Genomic DNA, 14,205 nt, shown 5'->3' on the forward strand with positions numbered 1-14,205 from the left:
CTGCAGATAAAGCACCATATCTATTTCTTCATGTAGTTAGACATATCTTCTCAGATGTGACAAATTCCACTCAAATTTGCTTTACTTTATTATGTTTATTTTTACAAGAGAGAGCTTTATTCAGTATGGTGGACAGTGCAGTGGGCTGAGGATGTAAAATTAGCAACAGTTTTAAGTACTTTTTTATTATAAACTTGAAAATATAATTTTTAAATGAACATTTCCATTTCCAAGGAAAGACAGAAGAGGATTTCAATTTATCCATCAACTCCAACATAATAAAAGAAAACAATTTTGAAAGACTTAAGAACTTGATCCACTCAGTGACCAATCACAACTCCAGAAGGCACAAAGAACAAGGACCATTTAATGGTGCTCTTTGGAATAGGGCTAACCTCCCTGCAAACCTGAAGTTGTGATTATCCGAGAATCACTGGGATAGATGATTACTAAAGTATCTTCCAGCTCTAAATTATTGGGCATTTGGGGGGTTAAGTGACTTGCCCAGGGTCACACAGCTAGTAAGTGTTTGAGGCCAAATTTGGACTGAGGTCCCCCTTACTCCAGGTCTAGTGTTCTATCTACTGTACCACTAACTGGTCCCCAGTTTTAATCCTAAAACCTATTTCTGAGAGACAGTAAAAGAGGATGGTTACAGAATAAAGCAAGATAATGAAACTGAAGGGTGGAGAGTGAAGAGGAAAGAAGTCATCAGTATCTTCTTTTAAAACTAAAACTAGACTGAGATGGCATAGATGACAGGGAAAGGGGAGAAATGAAGAATGACTAGGAATGCATTCATTTGTACTTCTGTTCTTGCTCTATTTTTTCAGTAAATCATCCCTTTTGTAAAATAAAATTAAAAATCCTCTCTGTGTCCAATCTCCAATCAACAAGATAAGGGGGAAGAGTCCTGAGAATCACAGCTGAGTAATTGTGATATACTTTAAAATCCAGGACAAGGAGATCCCCAAGTAATGATTCATGGTAGGGATAGTGAGTCCTCTTCTCAAAGAAGAAATATGATTGCTAACAGGCGGTTAATGGCGTACTATTTATCTGATGGCAAATTAGTGGGGATCATTGCCTTGAAAAAGGAGTGAAGGATTAACCAGAGGAAGGAAGAAGGGGTGGGGGGAGAAGTCTTACAAGAGCAGAACTGAAACATTAAAAAGAATTAGAAGCGAATGAGAGGAGGAGCATATATTAGGGGCCGCATGATATAATGAATGCGGTTGGGTTTGTTGGGTTTGTCCTTCTGTTTCGAAGACTACGATGATATCAGGGAGATAATTACATGATTTGCAGTTGACTTTGATTTGAGTGAGAGAGGCCTGTGCGAGGTCACCAGCCTCACTTTCTCCTCCTGAGCCATTTGGGTCTAGCGGCCAGATACTCATCAGAGTGACTGGAGATGGGGTATTAGAGTTAAAAGCGTCTGACATTGGCAAGTCTGCTAACTTCTATAAGTTTCATTTTCCTCATCTGCAAAATAAGTATAATAACTTATCTCACAGGATTGTTATGAAGCCCAAATAAGAGCATGTAAATTGATTTATAAATCTTAAAGCCATTATATAAATATAAGTTGCTACTATAATTATTGAGTTCATTTTTCTTAATTGTTACACAGACTTTAATTCATATCAGAACTTCTCAGAACTAGCCCACCTCATTCTCTGATTTCTGGGATACATTGGGTAAAGTCTACAGAAGCCACTACTATTATTTTTCTTGGGAAAACACAAAGTTTGACTATGAGCTTCCCCAACTACCTTTAGGAGATCTAAGTACTGGAACCTTAATCTCAACATGTTCAAAACTGAGTTCAGTATCTTTCCCCAAAAACTTATTTCTCCATCTGACTTTACTATTTGTAGCACTGCCACTGACCCAGTTTGTCATGTTCACAACCTTTGGGTTTTCTTTGATTCTTCCTTCTCCCTCACCTCCACCCCACCCCCAGTCCTATTCACAAATCAGAATGTATTTATGTCCCTTTGTCTCCATTCCCAGTGCCACTACCCAAGAAAAAGCCCTCATCACTACTATTGCAATGACCTCCTACAAATCTTTCTATGCCCATTTTCATCCTACTCAAGATTGCTTAGTTCAGGGATTCAATCTATTTTTGTGACTGACTTTTGGAGGCACCTGGTGAGGCCTATGAACCCCTTCTTAAAACAGTTTTTAAGTGCATAAAATGCATAGGATTACAAATGAAATTAATCATAATGAAATAGTTATTAAACTACAATTTTTTTTAAAATCCAAGTTTATGGCATCCAGATTAAGAATCTTTGGTCTACAATAATCTGCCAGGATAATTTTCCTTATGCGTAGATTGGTAATGTCATTCTTCTATCCAAAAATCATCTTGGATTCTCTTGCTCCAAAGTAAAGCTTAAACTCTTTTGGTCTTTCACAAAGTGATACCACAATACCTTCCAGCCTTATCTCTTTTACTGCTGACCAAGAACTCTATGTTCTAGCCAAACTTCTTCATTCAGTTACCTGAATGTGTCACGCACTTTGGGAATCCCAAATTTTTCTCATACCTGGAATTCCCTTTACTCCCCTCCCTAACTGTTGAATTCCTACCCATTCTTTAAGATTCAGCTGAAATGTCATCTCCTCCATGAGTCTTTCTTGTATCCTCCTGACCTTTCCCCTCAGACTTTATTTAAAATGTTATTTTGCAACTTTGTAATGCAATTATCATGTGATATTTTGTGTTATAGTTATTTTTGTCTCCCTACTAGACTAGAAGCATATGGAAGACTGGGACCATATCTTGTCTAAAATGCATATCTCTTTCCAACACTAGGCACAGTATTCTGCACACAGTAAGCTTGATGTTTAAATGTTTGTTGAATAAATTAAGGAATGACTGCCCTTCTGTGTAAAATCAGATGAATTCTTGTGCAAGAGGTAGGATGGGATGCCCTTCCCTATTTAATAATGTCTAGATCAGGGGTGGGAAACCTGCAGCCTTGAGGCCCTATGTGGCCCTCTGGGTCCTCCAGTGAGACCTTTTGACTGAATCCAAACCACAAAACCTCTTGGATTTGTTCTGTGAACTTTGGATTCAGTCAAAGGGCCTCACCGAAGGACCCAGAAGGCCACATGTGAACTCTAGGCCACAAGTTCCCCATCCCTGGACCCTAGAGTATTAGAAAGTTAAGGAATCTAAGAGAATATCTCATTCAACTGCCTCCTTTTACAAAGAAAGAAATTAAGACCCAAGGAGGGGAAGCCATTTGCCAAAGTCACTCAGCTAGTAAGCCACAGAGCCATTGTTCTAAAATCCAGATATCTTGACTTCCAATATGCTCTATTAAGCCCAACTGTGAGGCTAGGTCCCTGCCCAGAGGGGTGAAGGGTTTGGTCATCATCCCTTGCTTTTTACTAGAGAGTTCTTAGTGCCATGCTCCCCCACAGTAGGTACCACTGCTAACAGTGAGTCCCAGACTGGGTGTCCAGTTTTTGCCTTAACAGGAAAGGGAGGGTCTTAGTCTGGCCCAATCCAGTTCTTTGGAATACTTGCTGGCAGCATGGACCTACAGAAGTTGGAGAAGTGCTCAAGAGAAAAGATTTTGAGGTCTAATTACAATAGGGACTGGTGGGGGGGGTGACACAGAATAAATCTTACCCGTATCAACTTAGGGTCACCTCATTAGCATATCAGTGTCATCTGAAAGCTATCAAGACCCCCTTAGAATTACCCTATCAGCATCATTGTTTTTCTGGTTTTACTAGACCTGTCTGGCATTCATTTGCAGCTTACAGACTAAGAGCTTTTTGGTGGGCCCTAACTGACTTCTATTAATTTAGTACAGTTTCTGGATTTGGTCTTACTTAATTTAAAAGGCAGTTCTGGCAAGTCACTTTTATGTTCCTTCTTACATTCTTAGTTCCTATTTTCTATTGATCTTTACCTTACACTGGCTACTTACTTACTTTCTTACTGTACCAGTGGTAGGGTGGTCATGTGGACCACAACAAGATACAATTTCAACACATAGCCCAATATTTTTTATTTCCATAAAGTATCTGTTAATTACAAATCTCTTATCTGGGATAGGGTGAGGGATAAAATACAACACAATTAACATAATACCATGAATTACTTAATCAGAAATCGGGGCAGTAAAGGAATGAGACACAGGAAAGGTCAATTTAGAGAGGGCAAAGGGAGCAGGAAAATCCACAGCATCTAATCCAATATACGAAAAGGCAGTCTTGGATAGATAAGCCCAAAATGGGTTCTGGGAATCTCTGGGAAAGTATAAGGATGGTTGTTGTTGTGTATCCTTTGTTTTTGAAGAAGACCAATAGCAGCATGGAGTGATGTCTTGGGTGTGAATTGGATTTAAGTGAGGCAGAGTTGCATGAAGTCATCAACCTCACTGTCTCTTCCAGAGTCATCAAAGTCCAGAGGCAAGACTACAGTCAGGATGACTGGCAGTGGCCTGAGATGCAGTGGATGACCTTCAATGTCTGACCAATCCGTAAGTGCTCCATGGTGCTTCTTTGGCTGCCTTCATGGCCAATGAAGCAAATTGTTCTCATCTCTCCATTCTGCAAGTGGAAGTCTTCACATGCTTAGGGTAGACATCCCCCCCCATCTCACCAATGGATCTGAGACCTGTTGCTTACCCTCAGTCTGGTTTAGCTCATCTGCTAAGACAGTTTTACTGAGGTGTGGCCACCACTATAGCTTCTTAGAGTCACAGGTTAGAGTTGGGTGACAGGGGGACACCAAAAGTGGATGAGCAGTCATGAAAAGGGTTCATCAAGCCCTCACAACAGAGGTGCTAGTCCTTTATATAAGGATGGTATATGTCAAATGTATGTAAAATGTTATATGTACTTAATAAATGTTTGTTGACTCATAAATAGTTTCTAAAAACTATCATTATTATTAATTATTATTATGTGGAAAGCACTAGACTTCCAGTGAAGGTGGCAAAGTGAAAGGTCATAGAGTAACTCATTTCTCTTATACAAACCCAATCAAGTATCTTAAAAGAACACTGGGATAAGAAGAAACCCTAGAACAGCAGGAAACAGAAGCTCTTCCATCCAGTACAGAACTGCCCAAAAAGTCCAGTGGAGAGGTAGAAGAATCCAACCAGGGAAACCAACTTTGGTTCAGATAAATGCAGCCATGGCAGGGAATGCAATACCAACTCCTCCAAACAGACTTAATGCCATTCTCTGGCCTTGAACAGGGAGTCATGAACAAGTGTAAGTTCAAATAATGGGCATTTGAAGCCACTGGGCACTGGACCATCAGAACAGAAGCTGGGATCAGAAATTACCCCTATGCTTATGTACTCCTTACGGCACAGGACCAACTCAGTATATGGGAACAAGCAGCAAGGGAGAAGTTGTACAAGAGATCTGAAACCAAATTCTGAACATCCCACCAATTCCTGTTGGGGCCATAGAATGGCTGCCTTCTGTTTCCTTAATGATGCATTGAACACATGAACACATTGGTAAGGTTAACTCCTTGATAATAAGGTTAACTTGGATGAACCACTTAGCATTGTTAATGCCTTGTTGATAAGGAGTAATAGGTTCCTCGTGGAACTCAGCAGAGTGATTCTAGTTATGAGACTTTCAGGAGCGATGGCAGAATCATGTGAAAGATCTTTGGGGAAAGAGAGCCTCATATCACACCACACTGGTAGCCATACATGCTGCTTTTGGATGAGGTCAACCCTAACAACAGACCAGTTTTTCTCTATAGCTCCAATCCTGTTCCTGGGAGAGTTTCATTTATATGTCCCTATTTCATTCATATTCTTTTCCTCTCTTCTTGTAAGTCCTTTAGTCCCTGAAGGGAGAGGGAGGTGACAGTTGTTGTTCAGTCATTCAGTTGTATCAGACTCTTCATAACCCCATGGACCATACACAACAGGTCCTTCTATCATTCACTATCTCTTGAACTCTGTTCATGTTCATGTTCATTGTTTCCATGACATTATCTATCCATCTCATCTTGTGCCATCCCATTTTCCTTTTGTCTTCAATCTTTCCCAACATCAGCGTCTTTTCCAATGAGGCTTGTCTTCTCATTATGTGACCAAAGTATTTAACTTTCAGCTTTAGTAATTGACCTTCCAGAGAATAGCCTGAATTAATTTCTTTAAATATTGACTAATTTGATCTTCTTGCTGTCCAAGGGGCTCTCAAGTCTTCTCCAGCACCATAATTGAAAATATCTCTTCTGTTGCACTCAGCTTTCCTTGTATAGTCCAACTCTCACCATCATGCATAGCTTTGACTATACCAACCTTTGTTGGCAAGGTAATGTCTCTAATTTTTGGAACGAAAATTTGTCAAAACTATACAAGAGTGGAATGGTCACTAAGCAAGGAGGAAAAACTATTCTTTCTGATTCTTACTAAAGAGAAGAATCATGAGCAGGATTGATTGAGCAGTCAACAAGAATTAGAAACTGAAGTCTTATTCCCCTGACCCTGCCCTTAGACCAGAACTGATGAACATACTTTAGCTAAATTGTAGAATGGTTGAGGGGAATTTGAATTTCTTCTCCCTTCTCTGTTAAAGAGGAATTGCCTAGAAGTTTGTATTTCCATTAAGCTAATAGAAAATTTCCTCTCACTCTGGGAGAGGGCTGAGCTCAGAAGGAGATGGCTTTTGCAAACAAGACTATGGTCTACTGTCTGCTCCCAATCCAAATAAACTGTTCTATCTCTTACCGTACTTTGATAATCTCTTTATATAAAAGAAAATTTGTCAGCTACTAATCTTTTTTGTGTATGATGAACGCAGGCTCAGGCAGAAGACTTGGGAAAATGTTTAAATCTTTGTAGAGAGAGAAACATTCCCATTTTAACACAGCTGAAACATGGAGGAAGAACAGACATTGACTCTGTTTGGAAATCACAAACACAAAGAAGATACATTAAAACAGCATCACTAAACAAGCACAAGTTACCAAAACCAGAAGTGTCTAAAACCAAAGAGAGGTGAATAACATGAATGTAAACATACTCCTAGACCTAGTAGAGAGATAATTTTGGGGGGGTGGGGGGGAGTAGGGTTGCCTCCAATAGAATTCTTACTTCTCCACACTGGATATTTTTATTTTATTTTGTCTATTCTATTTTATACTATGAGAAGGTATTATTCTAGCTCTTTTCAAATAAATTTTCCTTCTTTTTTTTGTTTTCGTGTTTTGAGTGTGCTGATTTTATTATACTTTCTGGTTGTCTACAACAATTATTAATTCCAGGAAAGTCCTGCTTTGTTCCTAGTTTTACTTTCTATTTTTGTTAATGTTGTTCCCTAAGCCTCAGACAGACAAGTTTTTCTACCGTAATTTCTTTCCTCTAACATGAAAATTTTGTTATGCAAAATGTTTTATTTATACTATTAATTGATGTGCTATGTGGATGATGACAAGGCTGATTTTAATTAGACCCCTATTTTGCTCCAATCAGAACTAATCAGTTCAGTGTGATTTCATAATGACTGTTAGTAACTATTAGTGATGTATTCATCTAGTAACATATGTTTAGTTGGTCTAGTCAACATGAGTATAGGAATTATACATATATATTAATAACATATTTTGTGTATCTTAACTATAGGAGTACTTAGATAAGGTTAGATACATTATTTCTTATATTAAGGCCAAAACTTTAAACCATTGGTTATAAAGCTAAATTGCCTAACCACAATAGTGCTGATGACCAAACCCAGCATGGGTGGGATGTTTTGATGTGAAAAGGAAAGTCCCCCAATTTATCCTTGTACCTCCAGACCACCCTCTCTTGCCCAACATGGGGAGGGGATCATCTTATGACCAGCAGAGGTGACCCTTGCCTTGCCCATGCTGTGACCACCCATGCTGAAGTATCATTTCTGGCCCTCCCAGAGGGAGCAAGGTCTATCACCCAACAAGATTGTATTTTATTTTGCCTCCTCTGAGTCTCTGGGTAACAAGCTATAAAACTAAGGCCCTGGGGACAGGGAGCATCTCAGATAGTGAGGAAGTTCTGAGGTCCCAGTCATTAAACGGATCTGATTCCTTTAATAAACGGTTAATGGCTTGGAGCTCTGCCTCCATGATTTTTCTCGCAGACTGGATCTCACAATAAGGCATCAAATTTATGTGACTTTGAACAAGTGTTATAACTAACTGCATACAGTCATATTATTTATTCTATGTTGGTATTTTCAAAAAGTTATTGATATTGGTTTTCATGATCTTGAGTTTGTTTCTATTGCATTGATATCAATTTGCATAGATATTTATATTTATATATATTTATGTGCTACGTATTAATTATATATAGGATGGCTTATTGTACTATCATGGCACAACTTTTCATACTAGTCTTGTTTAATATCTTAAACATATAGCAATTTCTTGAAAAAAAGAATGCTGAACTGTTTATACAGTATATCATTACAGGCATTTTGTGATATCAAAATGCATATTATGCCTAATGATATTATTTTTTCATTGAAAATGAAATGCAAAAGATTTGGAAAATTGCAAAGTAATGTCTAAGGCAAGGCAAGAGACCTCCAGGACAAGCTCCTTCAGATAGCCCATACAGACCTATCCCCAGTGCAAGCTCAGTGACTGCAACCCCTGTTGCACATACTTTTATCAATTTCCTAACTTTGTATTTCTCTTTCCCAGATTTGTTCTACCACCTTCCTTCATCTTTCAATTTATACCAATCTCAATTTGTTCTTTGCCTTCTCAACACATTTATAAATTTATAAAATGGTTATCTACTTAGGAGAAGAGCATGGTTGTTTGAAACCTGCTTTCGTCTCTTTAGTTCAATTCTCCCTTTGTATGTAGGAGTAATAAAAATGCCTTGTCTGAACCAGAAAAATGCAGAGTACTGAATTAATTCTTTGGGGGGGGGCAGGGTAAGAACACATAGGGCACTTCTATATTACTGCAAAACAAACAGAATTCCTTGTGCCAAAGTACTTCAAAGGGTATTTGAACTAAAAGATAATGCCATTTTTCCTAGAGATAACAATAAAGATGAAACAAATTCATTTTATTACTATCATTCACTTTTCTTGTGCTTTGGGGTCTCAAATGTTTAATCTTAAATAATGTTATTATTCATAAACATTTCTTTTTTCTATTTTTGTTATTGTCATTTAGTCACTTTTCAGTCCTGTCCACATCTTCATACCCCCTTTTGGGATTCTCTTAGCAAGAGTATTGGAGTGGTTTGCCATTTTCTTCTCCAGCTCCTTTCATAGATGAGGAAATTGAGACAAACAGGGTTAAGTGATTTGCCCAATCACACAGATAGGAAGTGTCTAAGATCAGATTTGAACTCAGGAAGAGTTTTCCTGACTCCAGGTACAGCACTCTATCTATCCACTGTGCCAAATACTGTTTTGGGTTTGGTCTTGTTTCAGATTTTGCTTTTGTACAGTTTTACAACTTTCCCCCTGAAACTTGAACATTTGGTAGATTTTTAAAAAACTGAGTATTTCAAATAAATAAAATCTAGATCTAGATCTCTGATATAGAAAGTTAATATATTTGTGAAAATGTATTTGTGAAAAAGTTAAAGTTCAGGATAATAAATTTACAAATTATATTTGCAATGATTCCCAAATTTGAAAACTACCTACGCCATAAGTAAAACAAAAGAAAGTTAAGACCTACTTATTCATAGTTTAGCCATTCTACAAAATCAATTCTCATTTTATTTTAGAGATCTAGATATTTCTAAATATGGTTAAAGATATCATTTGCCATGAATAAATCTGATACATTTTGTCTTATCTATTTGAATAAGAATGGCAGTAGTGCACTAAAACAAATATTTGATCCTGAAAATCTTACTGTGTTTTGGCAACGGGTTCTTTGATTTATCAAAACAATACGTGATTTCTGTGAAATAGGATTTTCTGTTACACCTGTTATAAAGACAAAATGTCAATCTCAATTGATTATTGAAAAGGAATAACAGGTAGCAGCACCATCAGTGACATCTCTTTTAAGAAACTTTGTAAAGAAAAACAAACCCACTTATTATGTTAATAGTATTATCATTGTGATTGATATTTTGTCATAAATATAATAAACCTGTTACATCATTTTTTTCTAAGTAATGAGGATGCTTGAGAGCTCTAAGTCCTGGCATCTCTGTGTATGTGTGTATATGTGTGCATGTTTGTGAGAGAGGCAGGGACACAAGGACAGACAAAGAAGATGGAGTGGGGACCTCAAGACGAGAGCATCAGCAATGGAGGGGTCAATCTCCACCCAGTCCAGAAAGAATCAGTCACACAGAGGTGGCAGCAGAAGAGAGGGTAAAGGAAGAGATTGAAAGGCAAAAGGGATACTTAGCTGCAGCATAAAAGAGATAAAAAAGGGGCATCAGCCCCTATGGTGGACAGACCTGACTCACATTGATCCTTCGGATAGTTTAGGTCCTGTGAAATGAGATACTTATTTGTTGTTCAGTCACATCTGACTCTTTGGGATCCCATGGACCATATGGTCCACTATTGCCATGGGGTCTCCCTGGCAAAGATACTGGAGTGGTTTGCCATTTTCTTCTCCAGGGGGATTAAGGCAAGCAGAGGTTAAGTATCTGAGGCAGGAATTGAACTCAGGTCTTCTTGACTCCATGTCCAGCATCATATCCACTGAGGCATCTAGCTGCCTCTGTATACTTGTAGATCTCTCAAATAGTTAACAAAAGGAGAGGCTTGCTTAACTGTAGCTTAGAAAGTATACTCCACAAGGATGTACTCATTGTAGGTAGAACTGACCCGAACCTTCCCTCCCCAGAGAAATGCTTTGGGAAGTTTGCCAAGACTGAAGAATACTAACTACTCTCTTAATGCTTTTAGTTGAACAGGAAACCATGACAATAGAGCCTGAGGCCATAAAGAAGCTGCATGAACAACTAGTCAGCTTGAGCCTTAGCCTCCTGGACCAATTAAATACTATAGACAGCTTCACTGGCTTTTAGGAAAAGAGCCTGTCTAACCTACATGTCCAGGGGAGGGCCCATCACAGTCCCCTGCAGGCATCTCAGAACAGAAGATTCAGTCTGAAACTACCAGTTGTACCCACTTCATCAAGAACCAAGGGAAGTCCAAGAAATGATCTACTTTCCTCCAACTTCCCCTTCCTGGGCCTATCCATTAACTGACACTGCAAATATTCTGCTGTCTTCTTTACCTAAATGCTTTCAGTACCCTGAATTTTGCCTAAAGCATAAAGAAATCAGGGATTAGGAAGAAATAAACAAATTTAAAGAAAGGGAAAGAGCCAAATTTCTACTTAAATATTAGGAAGTTTCCTGACTGGGGACTCTGAAATATTATACACCTAACTTTTTGTCTGAATTGACTATAGGAAGCAGTAGAGATGAGAACCACAAGAATTGTTGAATTGTTCCTATCTTAAAAAACAAGCCAGCTGTCATAACATGATAGGTTTCATTAAATCTACAGAAATAAAGAGGGTAGGGAGGAGAGGAGGAGCTGGGTCTTAAAGAAAAAGTACTCTTCCTTCATAGACAAATTTCTAGTTCCTGCCCTAATCTTCATAAATTTCAAATGACTATCATTTAAATTAAGGAAGAGAGGAGAGGGAATAAATATTTATATTACACCTACTATGTGCCAAGTACTTTTCTTTCTGAGGCAATCAGGGTTAAGTTGCCCAGGGTCACATAGCTAGTAATGTTTGAGACCCAATTTGAACTTAGGTGCTCCTGATTCCAGTGTCGGTGCTCTTTATCCACTGTGCCACTTAGCTGCCCCTAGGTACTTCCTTACAATCATTATCTCATTTGATCCTCACAATAGCCCTGCCAGGGAGATGCTATTATTTTGCCCATCTTACAGTCTAGGAAACTGAGGTAAACAAAGATTAAATGACTTTCCCAGGGTCATACAGCTAATAAGCCCAGATTTAAACTCAGGTCATCCTAACTCTAGCCCAGAGTTCCATACACTGTACCACCTAGCTTCCCATGGTCACAAATATTCTCTGGAGGAGGAGGCCAGAACAGCTAGATGGATGCGTGTATGAGCATCATCATTGGGAGATGAGGTCAAATTTGGACTCAAGTCTTCCTAAATGCAGGCCCAGTGCTCTGTCCACAATACCACCAGCTGTCTATACTGTCTTAACCTTTTTTGGGGGGGGTGGGGGGAGAGGAACAAAACTATTATTCTAATTATGTTTAGATCAGGTGATATATAGTCTGCTTTCCTCAGTTTCCTCAACTCTGACATGAGATTAATAAAAGCACCCACTTCCCAAAGCTAAGAGGATCAAGAAATATTTTTAAAGTACAGAGGACAGTGCTTGGCATATGGTAAGTACTTACTTGTTTCCTTTCTCTCTTCCTTCCCTGATCATATAACCAATAAGAGGGTTAGAATGGGGTCTGGCCTAGAGGAAGAGTGGGTATTGAGAGACAGTGCATTTTGCTACAAATAATCAAAACAAAATAGTGCATATGAAAATGATGGAGAAACAGCCACAATCCCCAAGGTACGGTTACCCAGGTTCTAGAAAGTGATGCAAGGATTCAATCATGATCTTTTTTTAGGGGACTGGAAAGCTTCTCTATCTGCAATTCATCTTTGTTTATTGGAGAAAAGAGGGGAGAAGGGAAGAAAAATGAAGGGAAGAAAAACTGGATATGTTAGGGGAGGGGAAAGAGAAAAAATCTTAAGACCACAATTTCTCCAGGAAATTCTACTCAGAACAACATTTTTTCAGTCTGACCAAGGGACCATTCATTTCTCAAATCTGGGACCAGGTGTGATGCAGGAGAATAAAAAACTTTCTTCCACAGAAGGAAAATGGCTCCATCCTTGAGTTGGCTTCCTTCAGAAACATAAGCAGGTAGAACCGCACCCTTAAAGCAAGTCCAGTATCTTATTATTCACTGGGGTAAGTTCCCCCAGGCCTCAGAACCCCGTTGTTCCCCCTCCTGAATGTATAAACAAAAGAAGGTCTTAGCTAGGCTCAGGGCACGGGCTTTATTGTCCCCTAAAAGGGATCCATCTTCTACATCTAAAAACAATCAGCTTCCTTATGATCCCAAGCAGGGCAAATCATACTATGCATATGACCTCCTCCCAAACATTTTTTTCCTACAAAACAGGCAAAATTACAATAAAATGAACCTCAAGGGGGGCAAGAATTATGTTAAGGGGATAGATAGGTAGCTCTACCTTCTTGGTGAAATGGGAGTGTGGAGTATTATATTCTGATTATATATGTAACAACTCACCTATCTCCTCCCCAAGCATCTGCCTCCCTAAGTCACTATCTATCTAGAAGGTTCCTGGGGTATTAAAGAGAAGTACTGGGCCCAGAGCTGCTATATCTATGATTCTAATCCTTTTATTAAAGGAATTTTTTTTGTGAAGTTTGGATTCAGTCAAAGTGCCACACTTGAGGACCTAGAGGGCCACATGTGACCTCAAGGACCCAGATTCCCACCCCTGCCTTAAAGCCATGAAAAACCAACACAAATAGCCATTGTGAGGGGTGTAGGAACCTAGAAAAATCCAAGTCAAAAGACAATCCAAATATATTTACTTACAGTCAGGGAACACATTTAGAAACACAGTCTGTCAGATACACCCATGTTCACATGCTTGCCATCACAGACTTCTGTTGCTTATCCTAGCCTGATGCCTAGCTCATTCTGACTGTTTTTCAGGAAGAAAACAGACAGTCCATTCCAGTCTAATGGAGAGTGTTAGTTCACTTGCTTTCTATATTTTATTTTATAAATTTGATCAACTTAGAGCAGATAGCACAGGAAAATTGGTAGGCAGAAATTCATAGAAAGGAGACTGGCTCTTCTTCTGCCTCTACATTGCACTCACATTCACCTATCCTATACACATTAGAGTGAGGAGAATGTGGTAGAGGGACTGAGAAGGGAATGGGTTGAAAATAAAAAGAAGAGTCCTGTTCTTAAAACTCTTCAAAAGAGAGCACCCCTTAGGCTCTGCCTATCATTGGAGAGGAAGTTGGGACTTCAATTTGTAAACCTTACAGAACTAGGGCTGTGAGAAAGAAATTTAGTTCAGGGTTTTAATGGTGATAAATCATCAAGCAGTCATTCAGTAAATCAGGAACAAACATTTATTAAGCTCTTACTGTGTACCAGGTATTATCACTGTGAGAAA

The sequence above is a fragment of the Notamacropus eugenii genome, chromosome 2, assembly GCF_028372415.1.
Source record: "Notamacropus eugenii isolate mMacEug1 chromosome 2, mMacEug1.pri_v2, whole genome shotgun sequence".
NCBI classification, from domain to species: domain Eukaryota; kingdom Metazoa; phylum Chordata; class Mammalia; order Diprotodontia; family Macropodidae; genus Notamacropus; species Notamacropus eugenii.